The 17,775-nt window shown below is 38.7% G+C and overlaps 1 protein-coding gene across 1 annotated transcript in view; it reads right to left on the reverse strand.

Moving 5' to 3' along the window:
- The window catches only part of LOC127648042 (sphingosine 1-phosphate receptor 2-like), a 30,757-nt gene extending 17,688 nt beyond the window's left edge, over nucleotides 1-13,069 (reverse strand). The window contains exon 1 of the mRNA XM_052132620.1: nucleotides 12,436-13,069. The gene's annotated coding sequence lies outside the window, so the exon portion shown is untranslated. The remainder of the gene's footprint in view (nucleotides 1-12,435) is intronic.
- Between the last annotated feature and the right edge of the window lie 4,706 nt (nucleotides 13,070-17,775).

Genomic DNA, 17,775 nt, shown 5'->3' on the forward strand with positions numbered 1-17,775 from the left:
AAAGTTATCTAGAAATCAATATCTATAAATTATCAAGTTTATATAGAATGTACTCTCAGTATATCAAACAATTTGTGTGTATATTCATAAACCCCTGCAGATAGAGATGCACCCTCTAGCAGTTCACGCTGAGCAGCGAAGCAATATTTATTGAGTTCTTTTTGTTTTCTCCCCAATTTGGAATGCCCAATTCCCAATGCGCTCTAAATCCTCGTGGTGGCATAGTGACTCGCCTCAATCTGGGTGGCGGAGGACGAATCTCAGTTGCCTCCACATCTGAGACCGGCATTCCACGCATCTCATCATGTGGCTTGTTGAGCGCGTTACCACGGAGATATGGCGTGTGTGGAGGCTACACGCTATTCTCCGCGGCATCCACGCCCAACTCACCACGCGCCCCACTGAGAGCTAGAACCACATTATAATGACCACAAAGAGGTTAACCCAACGTGACTCTACCCTCCCTAGCAACCGTGCCAAATGGTTGTTTGGGTAGCCTGACTGGAATCACTCAGCACGCCCTGGATTCAAACTTGCAATTCCAGGTGTGGTAGTCAGTGTCTATACTTGCTGAGCTACCCAGGCCAGCAAGCAATATTAAATAATTTAACATTACAATTCAACTCGGCAAAATTTGTCAAAATGATCGCTTGCCAAATGTTGGCTATAGATGCAGTACACTTGAAACAATTCACAGAACAAAACAATAATTAGCGATCTATATGAATCATCATGGTAAAAGAAGCAGTGGATGTTTGAGCGGTGGATGTTTGAGACTCCCATATTAGCCATAAAATTTTAAATGAAGCGCCCATAACTGTCACGCAACTAATGCTTTATTATGGGTATTTATAACATATCCACCTATAGCATTTGCAATGCTTTTATGCAATAACCTTTCTTTTGAAAAAACATCGTGTCAAAACGCACGATGAAAAATCTGAAATCCGCCCAGCCCTAATATATATAATATTATATTATATACACACAGTGTCATGCAAAAGTTTGGGCACCCCTGGTCACAATTTCTGTTACTGTGAATAGTTAAGTGAGTAGAAGATGAACTGATCTCCAAAAGGCATAAAGTTAAAAGACGAAACATTCTTTTCAACATTTGCAAATTTCAAAGATTTATAAATACTCTGACTCCTCAAACCTTGTCCCAACAATCAGCAGCCATGGACTCCTGTAAGCAGCTGCCTAGCACTATAAGAAGATAGCAAAGCACTTTCGAGTAGCCGTTTCTTCAGTTCGTAATGTGATTAAGAAATGGCAGTTAACAGGAATGGTGGAGTTCAAGTTGAGGTCTGGAAGACCAAGAAAACTTTCAGAGAGATCTGCTCGTAGGATTGCTAGAAAGGCAAATCAAAACCTTAAGGAATATTTAGCAGACTCTGGAGTAGTGGTGCACTGTTCTACTGTGCAACAACACCTGCACAAATATGTCCTTCAAGTTTGCAAATTAACATCTAAACAAGCCTGATGCATTTTGGAAACAATTCCTGTGGACTGATGAAGTTAAAATATAAATTTTTGGCTACAATGAGCAAAGGTATTTGGAGAAAAAAAAGGGTGCAGAATTTCATGAAAAGAACACCTCTCCAACTGTTAATCACGGGGGTGGATCGATCATGCTTTGGGCTTGTGTGCAGCCAGTGGCACAGGGAACATTTCTCTGGTAGAAGGAAGAATGGAGTAAATTAAATACCAGCAAATTCTGGAAGCAAACATCACACCATCTGTAAATATGCTGAAGATGAAGAGGATGGCTTCTACAAAAGGATAATGATCTTAAACACACCTCAAGATCCACAATGGACTACCTCAAGAGGGGCAAACTGAAGGTGTTGCCATGGCCCTCACAGTCCCCTTACCTAAACATCATCAAAAATCTGAGGATAGACTTGAAAAGAGCAGTGCATGCAAGCCGGCCCAAGAATCTAACAAAACTAGAAGCCTTTTGCAAGGAAGAATGGGTGAAAATCCCCTAAACAAGAATTGAAAGACACTTAGTTATCTACAAAAAGCAATTACAAGCCGTGATACTTGCCAAAGGGGGGTGTTACTAAATACTGATCATGCAGGGTGCACAAACTTTTGCTTCGGGCACTTTTTATTTTGTCATTTTGAAACCGTAAAAAAATGGAAATAAAAAAATCTATATTGTTTAAAATATTAAAGAAATTTGTCAACTTTATGCCTTTTAGAAATCAGGCCATCTTTTACTCGCTTAGATATTCACAGCAACAGAAATTTTGATCAGGGATGCCCATACACATATACATATACATATACACTACCGGTTGACTGAAATGTTTCCCATGATCTTAAAAATCTTTTGATCCTAAGGCGCATGCTTAAATGTTTGAAATTAGTTTTGTAGACAAAAATATAATTGTGCCACCATATTAATTTATTTCATTATAAAACAAAAATTTAGTTTTTAAACACTTTAGCTTTATCGATGTAAGTCCATAAACTGTTTAGGCATAAACCGATCAACACAAGTACAATTTTCAGTACAAGTAATATTTAGCTTAGCATGTAAACCCATTTATTGGCATACTTAACAATTTATCCAATGTACAAAAGTGTTGTGTGCATGCCAGTTTACGTTTTGACTTCAAAAGCAGAGAATTGCAATTTCAAATCTGAAGTAAACGTGGTTTCTTGCATGGTCAGATTTTCAGTGTATTGGTGTGTATTTAAACACTCAATTGCTGTTTGGTCAAAAGGATTCATTGATGGTTTCTTTTAAGCAATATCAGAGTAAATAGGCTTCTTAAATATTAAAAAGCATACTGAGCATTGTCAAAAGGCTGGAAATATGTAGAGATACAATATTTTAGCTATACGGCCAAGCCCTTGTGGGGGGTAGAAGGATTTAAGAGGCAGAGAGGCGATTGGGGGCGTACAACTCTGAGCCTTTCACAGAAACGTTCACCCTTGTCAATTCTTGTCAACCACAGCCTCTCCACTTTTAAAAGCACAGCCATTTTGATTCAGATTGTGACAGATTCTCTGCCATCCCCCTAACCCCCTATGGTTTAATGTCTACTATAGCATCAAAGATCAAAGTAAAGGGCCCTCAAAGAGGTGATTAAAAGCATCAGGAAGGATTAATTTAGAGTCCACAGTCACGGTCGCGCCGTCTCTAGTACTTATTAGAAAATGAGCTAATGTGATGTTACTTCATTACTCTAAAGAACCTGCTGCTGGTTAAGGCATGTCTAGACCAAAAACTGCCTTCAACGCCAAACAAACTTCAAACATGAGAACTCATCATTCATCAGCAGGGCACAGGCCTCAAAAAATATATATATAACTGCAGAATCATCTAACTGAAAGTTCAGTGTTTTAAGCGTGTAGCAGAATCACTGAATTCAATCTCAACCAGTGTGGATCAAGTTTCACATGCAATTTTCTCACAATCATCTGCTGTTGTCTGCACATAGGAAGTATCCTTTAATGAAAGGTCCTGGAAGAGAAATCACATTTGCTTTGTTCTACAGCCCTGCTCCTGTTCCACCATCATGCAAACCCCACCCATGCTCATATTCTTCTGCTTTATCAAGAGATGTGTGTGTCCCCCGTATGTGTGCTCAGATTCTAGACAAACAGATTTTCGGGATAACACTGTACCATTGTGCAGACCTGACCCACATATGTCTCTCGCATGCATCGGTTGTATGTGTGACAGTTGTGGGGGTTATGATAGAGAGTGTTTGGGGGGGTTGAGGGTGTGAATGTAGAAGGGGGAACATCCACAAAAGGAAACAGGCATACACACAGATGAACAAAGCAGTCTTGATTGCCTTTTGTGATACTGATTATGGTCTGGTACCTTTTATCAAACAATGATAGAGGGGATAAGAAACGGGGTCGGGGGAGAATTGAATAATAGAAAGTGGCCAACAATCGTGGGGAAACTACTTTTAAACTTAAGCTTGCCAAGCTACAAGCAACTAATGATTTAAAATAGTCCTAGTTAAACAACAGTCAAGCAATTCTTTTGAAAAGTTTGCTACTTTACAAGCTATTTACAAAAAGAAGCTAACTGTTTAGAGCTACTTAATATCTATCAAAATAGCTTCAGGGTTCCCAGCCTTTTGGACCTATGAATTTCCATGACTTTTCCAGGAATTTGTGATTACTAGATAAAAAAAAATGTTTTAATGACTGTGGAAACGGTATATAATAAGTTTCTATAATAGTATAATTTAATGATTGCAGTCTTTTTCTGGCCCAGAATCAAAAAGTGTGTTTACATGCACGTTCTTACACCTAATACGTTTAATAAGTGGTCAACGTGTTTGTCATGTAAATGCATAAGCGGCTTTCCATAATGTAAGGCCATAAATGGCGTTAGAATAAATTGATTGACACGGTAGTTTTTTGCAAGTTACACCCTTTTCGCATCACATGTAAACACATTAACCAGCGTATTTACCGGCTTATCCAATGTATACAAGTGTTTTCATGGCTTGACATCAAAAACAGAGAATAACCTGATTATTTCAAATTTCATGTAAACACTGATTGTTTTGCTTTGTCGGACTGTTTAAATAAGATGATATTTGAGAGTAATCAGTGCATTGGTGTGCATGTACTATAAATGGGCCAAATGAGGGTTTTGAATATCGATTAGGGTGACTTAGGACTACTACTACTACAAAAAACTAGATTTTAACTGGATCATAAACATAAGTGATGGCAGGGATTAACTCTATATTTTGTAATAAATAGATCCAAAACCGAAATTATGATTTATTTATTTATTTGGAGCCAATTGAAATGCCCTAATGAACCAATTTACTAAAACAAATCAGATTTTCCATTGCTACATATGAGAGTTGGAGGACATTTGAAATCGTGGTTGATTATTGTGTCTATTTAACTTGTTCAGTTGTAAATCTTTGTGCGCAATATTATAAGCATGCTTTTGTCACTCTGCACAACTTGTTGCAAAAAAGTAGCTTGTCAATGGAAAGGCTAGGTTTTGAAAACAACTAAACTACCGTCACACTACTGAAAAAATGTAGTTAATTATTAGCGTTGCTACTTTAAATTAGATTCTCTCCAACAATGGTGGTCAGACTATAAGAAAGATCTTAAAAGAAAAATCAATATTGAAAATTCTGGCCATTTAAGAAACATATATTCCTTGTTTGTGTATACTGACATTTTATACAAGTACTGGCTTTGTCTCAAATATGTGCAATGATTTCCCATCTTTCCCAGACCCTGCTGCTGACATATTACTACACAAAGTCCCTTAGGGATGATAAAGACTGGATTCTCTCTCTCTCTCTCTCGCTCTCTCTCTCTCAAAGTCTTACTTTCCTCTCTCTGAAACTATAGTCCAAGTCGGACCAGTATACTTTGCTCTTTTATTTTATTTCATTTTATTTCCCATCAGGTAGGTTTCAGTCATTGAGCCGAAGATGATCAAATTCAACCGGCTAATCAGTGCAGTAAGTTACATCCAGAAAGGACTGGAAAATCATATCAGGCAGGCCTTTAACTGTATTACTGGCACAGCAAGCCATAAATCTAATATACTACACTGTCTGAAAATGTTTTTTTCTGCAGTGTTGTGTTCCTATGTCCACATCTCTCTCCTCATCGTCAAGGGAGATGAGACCTGGCTGACTGATTACGCAAACCCATGGCTTTATTTGACTTAAGAAAAATGAGACAGTTTCCCTCCAGACAATCTACATTTTGGTCTAAATGTTTACCACAAGTTACACAAGAATACTAACGGTTTCATTTCATTACAGTAAAAAGACAAGGTCAACTTGTGCAACTTCTGTTTTTACCAAATGACTGCAAAAAAATAAAATAATCACTTCAGTAACATCTCAACGGAGAGCACAAATCAGGCCATTCTCATGCTAAAGGCCCAGTGTGGGCAGGATCCATCTCTTTTATGCCTTTCATGGACATTCATGACTAGGAATTAACATGAGGATGGGTCTGATCCCCTCACAGATGCCACAAGTGAAAGAACAGGTTTGATGGACAAAGCCCCCCTCCACGATTTAATCTGACAAGCTCTAGTGAGCAATCCAGCTCTTCATTCCAACAGGGGTTTCTCGGTGGGTTTCTTCCAGGTGGACAAACAAAGGCAATCACGGTTACAATACGCTGTCTATCAAGAGGGGGTGGGTGTACGGATCTCCCCCTCAATACCTGCTCAAAATGTAATGCAGTTGGATGTACTGATGCCCGGTACACATTAGAAAACCATGACATGACCACATCACTATATATACACAACAATTTTGGAGTACTTCAAGCCACAAATCATTCAGAAATGTTTTACGGCTCACTAAAACAAAAAAGCTCTCCAAGCCTCTTTGTGGCTAAATGGTGAACATTATCCTAACATGGGAGAGAGACAAAAATACTGGCTTTATGTTGCGAGGTTTCTGTACTCCTAAAAGCTGCAACCTCATTTCCGTTCCAATTCATCATTTTAAATCATTTATTAAAAACAACTGTTGCCTAACACATATTACAGGAATAGTTACGCAAAAAAGACGGTTCTGTCAATATTTAGCTATTAACTACAAGGTGTTCCATCCCTGTATGACTTTCCTCTCTGGAACATAAAATGTGTATTTTTTAAGAATATCCTGGACAACTGTTTTCCATATAATGAAAGTGAATAAGGACTGTCGAGCTCCAAAATGAACAAAAATAAATATCATGAACTTGTGTGCTATATTCCAAGTCTGCTGAAGCCATACGACAGCTTTGAGTGAGAAATTGTATGTTTAAAAAAATACTGATTCATTCCGATCCTATTAATTGGTCAGTTTATGCAATTCTTAAATGTAATATTCACTGCGTACTGTTTTCCTAATACAGTAACAAATTCTATGTGCAAATAAATGACTACAATTTGGATGGCTGAATAGAAACCAGAAGACACTGCGATCTAGCATTTAAAACATAAAACAAATCATATTTTATTTAAAAAATATATAGATTATTAATCTTACAATTTTAACGTAAAAACAGCTTAGTGCTACAGTGAATTCCTTTTTCCCCAGAAATGTTATGTACATGCTATTTATTATATTAAATTGCTTCAGAGTCTGTTGGACCTCTTTTACAAAATGTTACTGTCGTTTTTTTTTTTCTTTCTTCCCATTTTTTAAAAGCCACCACACTCTTCCAAAATTCCCCGTTTGTGATCCATGGAAGAAAGTAATATGGATTTGGAAGAACATGAGGGTAAACAATAACTAACCCTTTAAACACAACATATTACAAAAACACTGTTCTGTTGCTGTTCTGAATAATAAATGTGACAGTTGTGTACACCTGCATTGGATTTTAAGATGGATTTGTTGTTGCACTGTATATGGTAGATTTATATCAGTGATTGTGCACAGATGCACAACATGAATAGCAAGAGGGACCTTTAAGCTCATGATTCCTAAACTCTATCTGTCCTAAAATGGACAAAGTCTTTCCCCCGACTGAATCGCTCCTCAGTAAATATTTAGAAAATCTCCCTTGAACCTTGACTACATGTGTCTGTGCAAGACAGACAGATTGGACTGTGTGACTGCGTTGTATACAACACATTTATGGGATCTGTTTGTAATGGTCTTAACACTAAATATGCAAGTAAGAAAGTCTAAATGACTGGTAAATGGGGAAGGTTAGCAGACAGAGCAAAAGCAATGCATTACTGTGACACTCCCAGTTCTTGGCACCAAAACTGAGAGCTCCATATTGCCAGCTGTGAGTTCTAACTTGCTCACCAGCAGCCTCCAAAACAGAAGGCGTTTATTTTGTCCCAGCTGCCACACCCAGCAAAAGTGTTTTTCAGCTGAGGAAAGATGGCATGCTGCCTTATAACATTCAGTGCAAACCCTGCAGCTTCAGAATCCCTGACCTCTATTAATTTCAATACACATCATCATTCATGTGTGCCGAGATGGGCTGTTATTGATTGGTGTAATTGGAAAAAACAGCTGCACTTCTTTCACAGAAATGCCCTGATCCCTGGGTGCCAACAATTCTTATTTCACACTGAAAAACCAAACATATAGGTTCGCCATACTGCTTTCCAGTACAGATTTCTTTTGTTCGTAAAGGCTCTTGTTGACAAGATGGATTCAGGCTTCCTTGGAGACAGTTCTCTCAGGAGGTCATGCAAGATCTCAGCGCCCAAATGATAAACGCAAGAGTCCTTAAGGGATTTCTCTGCCCACACTGTGACCTGGACCCACCCTTAACCTCTAATGTGACCAAGCAAAATAATCCCACATTTCCAGCTCCCACCATGGCCTGCATATTTATTTGTCCTTCCATTTACTTGTATAGGTTTATTTATAACATATTTACAAATAGCTTTGCTTCTTATGCACTGTTCACACTCCATCCTCACCAATCTATTATTTAGCATACATGTGTGACCCATGAGCGGGTCGCTAGAACAGCAGCGACAGATGTTAAAATATTCTATTGGCTCAGATTAAATATGCCTGGTATAGACTACAATTAAATTTAGTTTTACCACCTGATATTTCCAATAGATAAATAAGCCTTTCCCCCCTCCCAACAGGATGAATATTAATTAGGTTACATGACTGAACAGTCTAGGACGATTTCCTGCCAACATCAGCACCAGCTAATTAATATTCATGTGCTCACCCTTTCCCAAGTAGTAGTAGTAGTAGTAGATGTAGACAGTAGAACTCGCCTGTCACTGGTTCGCCCCCTAAAAGTAATAAACGAGCCATTACCTGTGAGAATACAGACCCTAGAAATGGGGAACAATTTTCGTTCTGTAACATATTTCAGGGAAAGAGTTGAAACAAAGTTCAGGTGTATTTAGAAGAAAGCATCATGAAAGGTAAAACCCAGATAGATGACCAGCAACCTCCTTATGAGTTTTCTGTGATAACGACAAGTACCACTCATATCTGAAGGCTTTGTTGTTTCAAGAGACTTGACTTGAAATTCATTGTGAACTTTCTGAATCACTCATGATGAGAGGTTGAGTAATTGTGTCTGTTTAATGCACAGATGGTTGTTGGATTTTCACTAGTGATCAGCCGATTTTGTTCTTTAAATAGTCAATATCTTAATGAGTGGTTCTCAACTACTTTTGCTTCAGGACACAGATTTTACTTTGGATTACAACAAGATTAATGTTAGTAAGGATGATGATTTGGTACATGAAATACATTTGAAAAAGCTTTTTTTTTGGTTCATAGCACAGTGTTGCTCTTTTCCTCAGTGCTTTTAAGTATGTCGGAGCAATTTACTGTTTAAGAGGTTTCACGATTCAAGAGAATTTTGAACAAGAAAATTCTCACTAGAATTCAAATGGGTCACATCAGTTTTGTGGTCTGCACCGTGGTATCGAGGAAAGCCCGGTTGATGCGTGTGCACGCAAGGTACAGTAGGTTAGAGCAGTTCATTGGCACGAATAGTTCTGTGATGATTTATGCCACCTTTGCACAAAAACCAGGCTTCAATTGCACCATGCAAATGCATGTTTCAGATGAGAAGCATATTTAGTGCCCTGGCATTAGAAATGTAGCATTGTTCTAACCCTGGCATTGTTTTTTCTCAGCTGATTTAGATAGCACTGTGGACAATGGCTGGTAAAATGTTGATTAAAAAAAATTATAATTCATGAGTCGCGAGTGGGGTGGCCAGGCTTCTTAGCTCCGCCCCTAATTCATTGAAAAGGCTGTTGTGGATTTTGGATCTGACACTAGATAGAATGACAATTTTTGTTATTCACACAATTATCAGCCAATCCTGATAAACTCTAAATGTCCAAATCCGATTAATCAGCCTTGCCGGTATATAGGTCTACCACTTTTCTGAAATAAAAATCAAGCCTCTCATATAGACATGGTTTGATAGTGTGAACGTGAGCAAAGAACACTGGTGGTGGTGGTCAGCGGCGGTGTGCCTGCTTTTGTTCTGGTTTAATGAAGCATGGCATCACATGATGCCAACACGTGCTACATGCTGCCCATATCAGCTTCAGTCTACAGATTGGTTCACAGTGTGATGAAAATCTGCTGTTTACTACACCCCACCACCACCCGAATAAAAGACACCACACCCCAAACAAGAAACTCTGCTCTCTTTCTCAAGAGCCATCAATGGATCCAACACCTGATATTCCTGCTCTTCTTAATTTCCCACTCTGCTAATAATGTTTCCATCCAATAAAAAAGTTAGCTCTCCTTTATAGCATTTAGAAATTCCCATGTGCTTCTGAATGCACTATTTGAAAAGCCTGATGCAGTCACGGAGCAGACAAGATAATGCAATCATTCAATTTAGAGCTTTTAGAAAAATATCGTGACCACACTCACACAGTTCACATCCACGGTTGAGAATGATGGATATACAACACTCAATGTGATAATCATCGTTTCCGCCCACATATCAGCTTATCTCATAAAGAGAGAGGCATCATGTACCACAAAAGCAGATTACAAAACATCTCAACCCCTTTCCTTTTTCTTGCACTGGAGAGCAAGTCTGACTGTGTTAAAGAATCACATGTTTTGTCACTACCTCAGCGAGGAGTTTTCAATGAGTGCTTATCTTTGACTGAGGGAGGGGATGCATTTCATAGCTTGATCTGAATTCAGAAGCTGTTGTAATGGCTTTCCAATATAGCTCTGCATAAAAGGCGAGACAAAAATCAGCAAATACAATAGAGCTCACCTAAATCTGTACAATTGTCTCATCCCATAACAAAACACAGTTAACAGCCAAAGCATAACATTAAAGGAATATTCTGGGTGCAATACAAGTTAAACTCAATCTACAGCATTTGTGGAATAATGTTGATTACAACAAAAAGTTATTTTGTTTAAAAACAGCAAAAATGTAGGTTACAGTAAGGCACGTACAACAGAAGTGAATGGGGTCCATTTCTGGAGGTTTAAAGGCAGAAATGTGAAGCTTATTATTGTATAAAAGCACATATTAATTCTTCTGTTAAACATGTGTATTATTTGGGCTGTAAATTTTTATCAAACTTGATTTTTAAGGTCGTTTTAGGGTTTGTTGACATTACATCATCATGGCCAAAAAAAGTTGTAAAATTAAATATAACTTTGCACAAAAAAGGCTAATAAGCAATTTTATTACTCTAAAATCATGTTAAAATTCATAAAGTTTATGTCTTGTAGCTATTCTTTTGAAAGAGTATTTTAATGTTTACGGATTGGCCCCATTCACTTCCATTGTTATACAGGAAGGGGGAAATTGAAAATACTTTTGTGTAATACTTTTAACTTTATGATATCAATGCAGCTTAACTTGTACTGAACACGGAATATTTCTTTAAAGCGCAATATTACAAGTTTTTCGCACATCATTTACTCACCCTCGCCTTAATGTTTATTCTTCCATCCACCGGCTGCCCTTACTCGCACATTATACGTTATTCAAGGACCAGAAAGCAGTTGCGGAACACAGATGATCGCTTTGTGCTCAAATCAAGCAAACCAAATGTCAGACGATCGCTTCACGCCCCCTTAAAATTCAGTCTGTTCTTCACAAAAAACTACTGTACAGTTTCAGAACTCATGGAATATAGTGCTCTGATAGTATGGGCCAATTTTATGGTGCTTTTTTGTTCTATTTCTAACTTGACAGTACAAGTCGCCAACCACTTACGTTGTATGGAAAACAGCAGCTTGGATGTTCTGCTCAATATCTCATGTCATGTGCGGGTGACACGAAGATGAGCAAATGACAACAGAATTTTCATTTATGGGTGAACTGTCCCTTTAAGAGATAGACAACTAGCCTCAAGAGCACACGGTGTAGCATAATAGAGCCCTTTGTCTTATTAATACAACCTTTAAGAACAATTCCATCTTTAAGCTGACTGATGGACAAATCCCCACGAACCCCACGGCGGCTTTTGCAACGGCTACACATGTTTCAAACCACCTACAGGGCCCGTCCCTATTGACAAATGAAGAACTGCTGCAATACACATGAAGTTCAGCACGTCTGGATGACGCTGGTCAATGTTTGACTGCATGCATGCATGTTAAACATTACATTGGTGAACAAACATCTGTTGGCTACTTTCTCCTAATTTATGCACTAACCTTTTGGAGCGTGACACTTCCAAATCCAACCCTAAACTATTTAAAGTGACACTGGTGGAATATGCATGTGTCGAGAGATTTGATAAGGGACTATGTGTGAGATAGTCTTATCAGCGAGGTCTTCACATCAGTGCAAACCAGAGAGATCAATGACCGAGCTAAAGGTGATAGAAACGTGTCTCTATTGACAAATAAACGCGTCACAAGTTACCGTTAAAGTGTGAAATATATCCATTATGTTTACATAGGGGTGGTCATTAAATATTGCGTTGTGTATGTGAGATGTTTAGTTTATTACTGGCAGACTTACCCCATGTGCGATGCCCAGCAGACAGAAGAAACGCGTGTCGCTGTATTTAATCTTCATTCACAAAGTTCATATGAGACTCCGTAGCTCCGAGTCGAACAGGTTCCGATTTGGGGGAGCCAACAGTTTGAAATTGATTCGTTAGGCGTCAAAACTTTCCTGGAGCAATGAGCATTACTGTGTATAATTGAATCGATAGTGAAGCCATGGCTATGATAAACGCCAAGGACAAATTAAAAACTTCAAGACACGTCAGGAACGACTGAAATTTCCGTAATTTCTGAAATCTGTTGTAGGGTAATTCCACGCGCTGCTCTCGCGTACTCACTGAACAACAGCTTCAGGAGTTTCGCGCGGTGACACAACCACGTAATAGACACACGCACACACTCGCCCATCGACTCCACACAGGATGGGAAACGCGAGCTTTCTTCCCCAGTACAGAGCAGGGTGTCACGGTAATGATTTCATCCCCCTGTTCACATTTATTACAGTATATATATATAATGTCAAACGGTCTCCAAAGATGTTTTCACTGCTCAGTGAGTGAATATGTTCAAGATCGAAAAGTAACGTTTACCATACTAATTTAACACACTCACTCACTCACTCTCTCTCTCTCTCTCTCTCTCTCTCTCTCTCTCTCTCTCTCTCTCTCTCTCTCTCTCTCTCCCTCTCCCCAGGGTACAAATGAGCTCCAGATGTTTGTTTGTTTGGTTGTTGTTTTTTCTCTCTCTCTTCTTTTTTTGGTTCCACCTCCTCACTTCCTCTCGGGCTCTCTGTTGTTGTGAGTTTTTACTTGTTTTGCCTTTCTCACGTTTATGTTCTTTACAAAATGTTCAAACTCCGCTGCAAACTTTGCAAAGGCATCATTAAGCTGACATGTTTCAGTGAACTACGACCTTAATGCTGCGATTGCTTGTGGTCAGACGTAAATATCCATCTGGCTTGACACATTTCTGCCGTGCGTAAACTAAAAACGTGACACCTTTCCTGAGTCACTAGCCTATGCTTGTCTGTTTAGTTGCCTTTTTCTTTTTTGTAAGTCAGTGATTTGATATGCATTGATATTTGTTTGGTCTTGAACACGTTTTGCCTCAGGTGTGTGCAGCTTGGTCTAGGCTTGTTTGTCATTGGGGCTGTGTTGAATCGTGTTCGCGGGAAAAAGGGCAGGCATCATTGCAAATTTGCGTAATTGAACACTGAATTCATCTGTGAGCCTGTTAGTAAAAGGCCCGTTTTTATGAGGATCATGTGGTTCATTGTACCTTGTTTTGCAGATAAGCCATTCTAGCAAATATGGAAATTGGTGAGTCATGAAAAACGAAAAATCGACCACAAAGCAATTCCTATTGCTGTTTCAGTTTAACTAGCATTTTGTGACGTAATTTCACAATTTTGCAACCCAGTTAAAGGGATAGTTCACCCCAAAATTAAAAATTTCACCCTCATGCCATCCCAGATATGTACTACTTTCTTCTGCTGAACACAAATATTTTTAGAAGAATATCTCTGCTCTGTAGGTCCATACAACGCAAGTGAATGATGACTAAAACTTTAAAGCTCCAAAAATCACAAAGGCAGCTTAAAAGTAATCCATACAACGCAAGTGGTTTAATCCATGTCGTCTGAAGTGATATTGGTCCTGGTGAGAAACAGATCAATATTTAAGTCATTTTTTGACTAAAATGTTCACTTCCACATTCTTATTTAGCTATTTGTTTTTGTTTTTTTTGTTTTTTTCATTTTTCACCCACACCTATCATATCAATCTGAAGACATGGATTAAACAACTGGAGTCTTATTGATTACTTTTATGCTGCCTTTATATGCTTTTTGGAGCATCAAAGTTTTAGTCACCAATTATTTGCATTGTATGGACCGCCAGAGCTGAGATATTCTTCTAAAAATCATTATTTGTTTTCGGCCTACACATCTGGGATGGCATGAGGGTGAGTAAATAATGTAATGTAAAGGAACTAACCCTCTATGTAAGGAAATATGATTCTCCATGATAGTAGACTTTGCTTTGCATGGAAAAATAAACCATAAGAAAAGTCAACGGATGTCTAAAACTGTTTGCCGCAGGTTTGCCACAAAGCACATTTGCATATGAAAATTCTAAATTTTTGTAAGGGTGTTCTTGGTACTCATCTCAGGAACTCCCCCAAAACTATTTAGCCAGATTGAACTTCTCCATTTATATGCACTGTTACATACCTAACACATGGTACATTAAATGTATTACCTGAAATCAGCTTCTGATGTGTATTTGGTTTGCCTCAGCATAGTTTCCACCATCAGGTTTACCCACTGAAGTTCCGGATTTGATGTGGTTTGTGTTTGTGCTGTACTGTGCCAACGTCTTTTGCGACCTTCAAAGACATGGTGGTCATTTTGAGTTCCTCTAAAAATAAAAGAGAACAATTTGAAATAGCTTCGGATTGTGGTTATTTTCTTAAACACCAATGCTTTAGGCATCTTTTAAGGGATCCCAAAGCACGCATATTTCTGTTTATGAGAAATACTACAGTTGCATCAGTGTCATTCTCACACATGCTCAGACAGGGTGCTGGTAATTTTATATTGCCACTTACATTGGCAAAGTCATTAGAAGTAGCTTTTCTTCATTTACAGTATGTTTGAATAAGAAAAGGCAGTATCATCTGTTATTCTGCTCTAAAACTGTCCAAGTTTAGATCATATTGGAATAATTCATTTACATGAATTAATTTATTAGGTATCATGAACAATGAACAACATTTTTTACAACTTTTAATAATCTTAAGAAATGTTAATGTACTGTATACTTTTTTTTTTTTAATTAAGCAAAAATTTAAGTTACAGTGGGGCACTTACAATGGAAGTGAATGGGGCCAATTTCTTATGCTAAAATGGTCTGTTTCAAAAGTAAAGCCACAAGACTAAAACAATATGTGTGTAAACGTGATTTATGTGTGATAAAATCACTTGCTAATGTTTTCTGTATAAAGTTATAGCCAGTTTTACATCTTCGTTGCCATGACGATGTAATGTCAACAAACCCTAAAAAGACTGTAGAAATGGCAAAATATTGCTTTTATAATTTAATTGGTAAGTAGCTGTGTAAAAAACAGGATGATGTCCTGTCAGCCGATCTGGACAGCAAAGTAAACCCCAAAAGGATGATCAGGACCCTGATGCGAAGTGAAATGGCAATAATGACCGTACATGATCCCTTATGTATCAGGTATCCGTATTTTGCTGTCAGTTATCACTGTACACGGAAGTTAAACAGAATATTCAATGTACTTATTTAGTCAAAGGAAACCGTTACAAGAAAGATAATCTGGTTGTAAAATACAGAACCGTTCTCACATTCACTTCCCCTACTAAACAGAGGGGGAACACCACACACATTGGCTTAACTCTTCCTCTTTTTCAATCTTCATCACAGATGAATTTTTAGAGCATATGTACATTCTCTTTCTGTCATGTGCTCCGTTATCCTGTGATCCAGTTAGATCCATGAGCTTGAGTGATGTCTTGTGATGTCATTCAATGTGTGATCCACAGAGAGTCTAATTATCCATATCTGTTTTCATCTAAGAGGTCAAAGGGAGTTTTGTTTTTTTTGTGCAAGCATGCGCAAAGTCTAGGCGCAAGTAGGTTTGGTGAAATTTTGCACGCAGTGGGCAGGCCAGAAGGGTAGCACGTGGTGGCAGCTGCCACCCTAAACATGAGCTTTGCCACCCCAACTCAGACCCCTCTCGCATCCTGGAGACGGTGCGCAACGGCTTAACCCGTCCGTGTTGCGCATGGTCCATAATAATGTTTGGCCACCCGCCACCTCCCTGCTGTGACGTCTGGCCCGACACAGCATTCCATCTCGCCTGAAATTCATCTCTGTTTATTGCCCCGCCTGCGTCTTATTATATTGTCTATTCACTGTCAAACACCAGCGATATTGACAAAGACAGCACATTCATAAGAAGTTGGAAGTGTAAATGGACTGTATGCAATGAAAAAGAAGAATAAAAATGTGGAATTCAACTGTGTCCTTGTTATATGTTTGTCATAAACCATGACCTATAGATAGTTTAACACAAATCTCATACATTTTTGTTTCATAAAACAGCGGTTGTCCAGGACATAATTTGATGTTCCACAATATGGTAGATTCTCCAAATTGCAAATGTTGGAACTGAATTGATATTTTGTGCTGTAAACAGACATGCTTATGAAATGTCTTAGCGCAATGACCTATATCTCGGGAAAATAGTAAATTGCACTTTGCGCCACTTCATTAACAAACAATACACCCACAGTTTGCGCAAGCGCTCCCACCCACACCCACTTGCACTTTGCACAGAAAATTGCACTTAGAATAAGTACGCTCACGAATATTGGTAAGACTTGGCGCATGGTCGTTGCACGTAGCACTGCGCTTTACGCAATGGCGCCCATGTGTTTTTGGCACTGTAGAAATTGCTTTGTTTGTTTCGAGTGACCCATCGGCGTGAGCTGCAGCGAGTTGGGGGCAAGACTATATCTTCCTTTGATCAACAGAATATTCAGGAGGCTGTTTTGAAAACAATGTTTATTTTTGCAATTCCATTTAGTGGTGCAGAAATAACACACTTCAGCTCTAAGAAAAAAATAATGCTTGTTGAGCCAGCCTTTCTTTTGAGTCCCTAGCCACATTATATCACAGCTTTGTTTATCTTACCAGCAGCCGTTATTGACATCAATTTGAATATGAAAATGTGATGCATGAAAAATCTTTATTTTGCACAGGGCACAAAATAAAGATTTGCACAGGGCAGTTAAGGGTAGTGAGGTGTTTGTTCTTTCACATTTTCCCTTCATCATTACTGAAAGGGTAAACAATGGCACCTGGAGTCAAGATGGCTGATCTCCGCTCCCTCTTAATCATCCATTAGTGGCTTAAGTGTCAGCTGCACCACATGTCAGGTCAAAATCCCTCATGCCCCCCTCAATCTGTCCTACCTTTTATCACCTGCTCATTTTCCTTTTTAAAAGCCCGGCTTTGTCTTTTGGGGCATGGTACTTATGCTCTCTTAATGGTGTGTTGTCAGCACAGCTGCATCCGTGACTTTTTTCTAGTTTGTTTGTCAATGGGTGAAAGAACAAACCTATCTAGAGGGTGATGACCTTCTTTATCAACAGCTCGGCATTCTGTTTTCATTTGGATTTCAACGACCGCATCCAAACCATTTTACGCACATCATTTAAGTTCCATCTCCTCTCATGGGGATCTAGAGTTCAGCATATTATTATTGCTGCGGCATAGAAGTCTGTTCCCATGGTCCAAAATGTGTCTGTTTTTTGTGTATGTGTGTG

This window comes from Xyrauchen texanus, chromosome 8, assembly GCF_025860055.1.
Source record: "Xyrauchen texanus isolate HMW12.3.18 chromosome 8, RBS_HiC_50CHRs, whole genome shotgun sequence".
NCBI classification, from domain to species: Eukaryota; Metazoa; Chordata; class Actinopteri; order Cypriniformes; family Catostomidae; genus Xyrauchen; species Xyrauchen texanus.